The sequence below is a fragment of the Lonchura striata genome, chromosome 1 (assembly GCF_046129695.1).
Source record: "Lonchura striata isolate bLonStr1 chromosome 1, bLonStr1.mat, whole genome shotgun sequence".
Lineage (NCBI taxonomy): Eukaryota > Metazoa > Chordata > Aves > Passeriformes > Estrildidae > Lonchura > Lonchura striata.
In genome coordinates this window covers 127707942-127714839 of record NC_134603.1, presented here as the reverse complement: position 1 = coordinate 127714839, position 6898 = coordinate 127707942, and positions in this window count along the sequence as shown.

Below are 6898 nucleotides of genomic sequence, written 5' to 3'. Positions count from 1 at the left end.
AACTAAAACAAGGAGCTCCCTTGTATCAATAACTTTAATTAACAGCAAATCTTCTGTTCCCTCAAGGCAAACAATCAGGTAGCTCTGACACCTGCAGCTACTGTAAACATTCACCTGAGAAGGAATCAAACTAGTGGGAGCCTGGGGAAATATAAATGCAGTAAATGCATTAAAAATACTTCAGATGGTGCTTAGAGATTGTGAAATCATGAAGTACTACTTTTTTCCAATAAAGCAAATCCCTAGAACTCAGGGGTTTAAAAATTAGCCTGCTGTGGGGTTGGAGCAATTATCAGATACACTTAGGAAAGGAGGTGTAATATGCATTAAAGCCATGTTCATACACCAAAATATTTGAAGGTAGAACAAATGTCTAGGATGACAATTCCTTTTAAGATCTGCTGGCATCCTTTACGGAAGACATCTAGCACATTTAAAAAAAATATCATAGATTTTCCTGTAGAATTGGAAATGGGCTTTATCCATATGTGATTTTATAATTTGTGCTGGTCTTTTCCAAAAGAAATCGCAAATTCACTGACAGACAAAAAGTAAAATTCTCAAAGGTACCAGCATACTTAGAATTCCAATTGTCTAAATGTTCTTTATAATTGATGTTTTTCAGCAATTCCTCTACATTTAACAAATTTCCAAAGGATCGATATTGTATTCAAATTGTGTTCTGCTACACAGACTGTTACTTGCTCAAGTTCCCTTCCATTTTTACAGAAATAGTCTCAATATTTTTCTCCCTTGTGCAAGTTCACAAAACTTGAACATGTATCTTTGTAAGACATGGGCCAAAATAATGCCAATACATACCATACCCCTACATATCATTGCACAAAATCATTGTGAAAAATGAGAATATGGGCAAAAGAAAATTTTAATCTGAATTTATAAAACTATTCCTCTGTGACAGGGAAATCATCATGTCTACCAGCTGTAGAAAAACCTCCAAAGTTAGTAACAATTATGTAATTTGTAAAAACTACATAATTGATGTTCATGAAGCTGGTCTTGAAGCATCTCCTCCAGCTTTTCACCATTCAATGTTACCAGCTCCCTTCCTCTCCAACATGAATGTAAGAAAGAAGAAACAAAATCAGAAAGAGCTGTGAAATATAATTATTGTTTTTTCATTCTGCTGCTAATTGACAAAAATATGACAAATATATGAATGTGATTACATGAACTGGAGAAGAAACAGTGGACTTGATCTAGAAGTTCTGTTCCAAATCTAGATCCTATTTTCTGCGCAGGACAGTACTGCAATGGTGGCTTTTGCCATGTACAAAAATTCGAGAGACAACTGAGAATTAATCCATTACTTGCCTTTGATGCTCTGCTATGGTGCCCAGAAGTCATGTGACTCTAACTCTTTTATTAGGTTTAGCTACTTTTCCAAAGCTTTAGCTTAGGTACAGTACTGAGTATATGGCAAGAATTGTAGAATAAGAACAGTAGTAGTAACATAGTGTGTAAGTAATTCATTCACACAGTTCAGATCAGTAGAGCTTGATAGACTAAACAACTCTTACAGGATATCAAAATATCAAATCAGTGAGATAGACCAGTCAGAGTTTTTCCCAGGGCAGAACACATGAAGAACCAATTTCAGTGCCAGGCAGCCAAGAGACATAATGTATCCCACATTTAGATTAGGATATATGATCAGTATAATATAAAGAAAGATTTTTTTATAATTCAGATAATAATTGTAAGAGTCCAGGTATTAAGATTGCACTCCTTTTCCCTTGAATGAATGCACATGCAAGTTCTTACATGTGTAAATTCAAACACTTCTTCAGACTTTTATTTTATTTTGTATTGCTTATAATAATTTGTGTCTATTTAATATTACAGTATGAATTAAGCACAGGACATGTATTATCTTCATGGCATTAACTGACCAATTAAGTTATTATACTTGTTACTGGGAATACTTATGCTCTCTGAGCATTTCTCTAAACCCTCCTGGCTCTACAGAGTGTTTGGGGGTCAGCAATAGATAACGGACTCTCCAACACCCAAGGAAATTGATTCAGAACTGCTTTTGTGCATCTCTATGTGTTTCAGATAAGCACAGTCTCGTTGTCAACATATTAAAGACAGAATACTGGAAGTTTACATCTGCTAATTACATTGGTAGATATCACTATTAAATATTATTTGAAAAAGTTAAGGGCTTTTTTCAGTATCTACAGGTTACAAAACAGCTCACTGACAGAGAATTCTCTGAGTTAACAGAGCCACTGGAAGTAAGAACAGTATTGACTTCTACTTATAGAGAGCTCTGCAGATATTCTTCTAGAAAGCAGTTATTACTTAAAGGTTAAGGTAGTCAACTTTGTAAGCAACCAGTATTAAAAGTTTTAAACATGCATAATATATTTTTATTAAAAATACTATAAATATTAATATATCTATATTTATATATATCAGAATAGCTATAAACCATTGTGGAAGTGCACATACAACAGTTTGAAAGATTAGGATGCAAATTTCTGAGAGTAGAATAATAGGATCATTTGCCATAAGAATGTTGTTTGCAGAATGTTGTTTACATATCCATAAAAGAGCTCCAGCAGACAATAATTTCTTTCCTGATTGCTGATCAGACTTGGAAGCCAAACTGCAGGAACACTCCAGCTTGCAGAATGGCCAGGGAACAAAGTTAAGAGTTGGCTATATTGAAATGAAAGATATGTCCAAATTGTGCTGATAGCAAAGTAAGACAGAGTATTTATGAGCCTGTTGGATCTCCTTTCCAGCAGGCTTGTCACATTAGTGGTGGTGGTCTCTGTTCTCCAGGGCAGTATTCAGTCAAGTCAGAGTGAAGCTGGATTCAAACAAGGTCGTTCATCCATACGATGCAGTCTGTTGGGACAATTTTGCCATAGGTTGCATCTGGACTGTTTTAGTTTCTTCCATACACTCACCATTGTGCATAATATATTAATTTATATCACACATAATACTAGAAAAATTAATTAATGTTTCCCAGGCAGCAGCCTAACCATTCCAGTTAATCATTACCTTCAAACTAAAAATAGTCTGAACTGTTTAGATATAGGCTTGACTTTGTATTATTTATTGGAAAAAAACCCTCAAAAACTACCTTCTAAAATTCTGCTCCTGAACCTGATAGAGGGTCACTGGGATGTTATCAGTGCCATCAGCAAGATTAATAGCATGAGTGAGAGAAGTGATTCAAATTCCTGAATGCTTTAGACAGTGCTGAGTATTTGAAACATCTGCACAGGGCTTGCAGCTACTGGACCTATGAGAGAACTGCACTCTTCTGGAGCAATAGCTGGAATGCAGGTGGGATATCCTCCTGATCTTTCCTCAGGCTTCTGGCTTTCACCTGATAAACACTGATAACATATTTCCGGTTACAAGGAGAAAAAAAGGAAATACGCATTTATGTGCAATTTTTTTGCATTTCACTTTCCATGTGAAATATATTTAATAACCTCAAAAACAAGTTAATTGTACTAATTTTTATGTATTATTAGTATAACACAGGCAATTTTAAATTTGTCCCAGATAGTGCTTTTATTCTTTGATGGATGTTCTATAAGTAGCAGAACTGCACAAACATGTGAGATGGAAAGTAATTCTCTAGCTGAATGTACTTTCTTTGGGAGGTTGGACTAGATGACCTCCAGAAATCCCTTCCAATGTAAATTAAGTGAGTCTATAAAATGTAGATGCAGATTTTACAAAATACCCTTGTGGCAAAGTCATACAACACAGTACCTTTCCTAATATGCTAGGCAAAGAATAACTGAATTCTGAAGATTATTACATTTGGTAAATAAAAACATCACATATCAGGCATTGGTTTTTAGTATATTTCATCTACAACAACAGGTTAAGTTACAAAGAGCAATTGTGCTATTGTTTTTTCAGTATTGTCAAAATAATTGAGAAGTAAAAAAAAAAAAAGGCAGAATGATTTAGCACATCAAATCATAATTGTCCATGTGTCATTTGCTAGACTGTGATAAAACTCTTCCACAGAAGAGTTTTCCTCAGAGATGGTGAAGCATGTGGATGGAACAAGACAGTATCCAACAGAGACATGTCACATTTTAAATCAGATTTAATCTGAATTTCATTGTACCTAGCAAATCTCTGTTTCTATAATGTGGTTTTTGAAGCAATACAATGACAGTCTCCTATATCATTGGTATGTGGCTGAAGCACAGACATACCAGGAGGTCTCTGAAGTAGAGAAAAAAAGTTGTCACTTCCCAAAGCACCTGTAGCCTGATTATTTACAAAATCAGTAACCTCCAGTTCTGCCTGATCACCTTTGTCAGTAAAAGCAGATGTCTGTGCTTTCCCCTATTTCTATGTTCTGTTATTACATAAGGCCACGTTGTCTTGTTGCAACTACTAATCCACACATAAGCACATTTTTTTCTACATAAATATGAGAAGTTTTTTTGAAAAAATATGTATAAAAAATCAGTCATTATTCTGAGTAACCCACAGGAAAAAATTATTGTTTGTTCACTTATGGACAACGATTCAGGAATAGTAATAAATAGGTGTTAGACTATATATTTGGGGAAAAAAAAATCAATATCAAGCCAATGCAAAAATGCAAAATATGGTGACAGTCCAGTCTGAATTAAAAAAAAAAATCATTTTCTGCCCAAATTCCTTTAAACTCATTGGGAATTTTAAGATTTGTTTTGCAAATGCAGAAAGAAATAGATATTAACTCTACTGAATTTGAGGCAGTCTCTATTTAATCATCCAGATTAAGTCTGTAGCTACCAGTTGCTAATAGAGACAAGCACCTCAGAACCCCAAAACATATCAAAAAACCCCTTCACCTCATGTACATCACACCTCTGTGAGGGAATACAACAAAATAACTTCCAGAGGTTCCCTCTCTCTCTCTTTTCCCATATTTAATTACTGAATTTTATTTTCCTATCACATTAATTGGACTAGCTGATAAGTAATTTTTTATTATTCAACAGGACTTTACTAACTACCTTGCCTTTCACAATTCTAAACTGTTAGCTCTATCTTATTGATTGAAAACACTGAACTTGAATGTAGAATGAAAAAAATACAGAACTCTTATACCAGTTTCTTCTCCATTACAGTCCCTCTTTTCATGATTTTAAATACCCTAGAGATATTTTTAGATAAAATAAGGGATTAAAGCAATTCTTCTTGTCAGTTTTATACCTTTAATATGTCTAGTTTTCTTATTTGAGGTTTCTATTTGTTTAAAGCTACCTAGCTGAAATGGAAGCCACCCACAGAATTTTTTCCATGAAAATTAGATATTTGCAATATAATACTTGTACTGTAGTTCCATTCCTCCATCATACACACTACATCTAGCTTCAGTGGTCTGAACAAGCAAAGGCATGCACATAATTAATTCCATGAGGGACAGCTTATTCATATATTTGCACACAAAACTCTCGTTCTTTGTATATCAGTTACACATAATTTACAATGACTATTTCTGCTAACTTGAGTACTCGGTGTAAATTAAATTCTAAATAAAGCTCCAAGTTTTCAGACATACTTTTGTTGTAGCTTGATCAAACATTTTCTTTTGTCCTACTTGCACATGAGTGCGTGCACACACACACACTGGAAATGGCTTTTTCTATTCTTCAGCTTGTGCTATGCAGTAAAATAGTTACAAAAATAGCAACATGGCAACAGTTGCTTGCACATGTGGATGTCATAAACATTTTGTGTTCCTTTACAGCCAAACTCAATCCAAAGCACTGTCGCAGCAGTGGGCCCACTCCAGGAGCCAGCATGGGAGAGGGGCTCTCAGGCACCAAGGTGATTTGCAAGTTGCAAGGGAGTTATACATACGGTGTGAATTAGCTGTAAATTAAAGGCACAAGTGTTTTCTTTATAAGTGACATGTATTTTGGAGGAATTTCTTCACAGAAAGGGTGATTAGACATTGGAATGGATTGCCCAGGGAGGTGGTGGAGTCTCAGTCCCTGAAGGTTTTTAAAGAAAGACAAAATGTGGCACCTAGTGCTATGGTCTAGTGGGCATGGTGGGTTTTGGTCATAGGCTGGACTCAGTGATCTCAGAGGTCTCTTCCAACCTAATTAATTCTGTGATTCTGCAATATACATACATAGACATAGGATCTGTGCTTAAAAAATAAAGAAACCATAGGAATATAGTTTAAAAAAATTAAAGAAAGCAGGCACACTTTTTCTGGGTTGTGAGCAAATACGGTCCAGGAGACACCACAGAGGTATCAGAGGTCTCTTCCAGTTTCCCCTACCCACTGCCCAGCGGGGTCTCTCGCTGGCCCACCCAGGACCCCTCCCGAGTCCTGGCTCCCGGTCCCGACCCCTCGCTTGCCATCCAGCTCCTAACCTCGCACGAAGCCCTGTCCTGGTTCACGCCTGTGTCAGTGTTACACCATTTCTACTGCGTCCAGATCTGGGACCGTCAGTTCAGGAAGGACATTGAGGAGCACGTCCAGAGAAGGGCAGGTGAGGTGGGGGAGACTCTGGAGCATAGGTCTTATGAGAAGTGGCTGAGGGAGCTGGGGGTGTTCAGCCTGGAGGAAAGAAGGCCCAGGGGAGACCTTATCACTCTACAATTCCCTGAAAGGCGGCTGCAGCCAGGTGGGGTCGGTCTCTTCTCCCAGGCAACCACTGACAGGATCAGAGGACTGTGTCAAGCTGTGCCACAGGAAAACATAATTTCTTCACAAAAAGGGTCATTAGATCTCCCCACGCGGGGAGGTGGTGGAGTCACCGTCCCTGGAGATGTTTTGAGGAAACACTAGAAGTGGCACCCAGTGGCATGACCGAGTTGAGGCGATGGTGATGAGCCATAGGCTGTACTTGATGATCTCGGGGGTATTTTCTTAAAG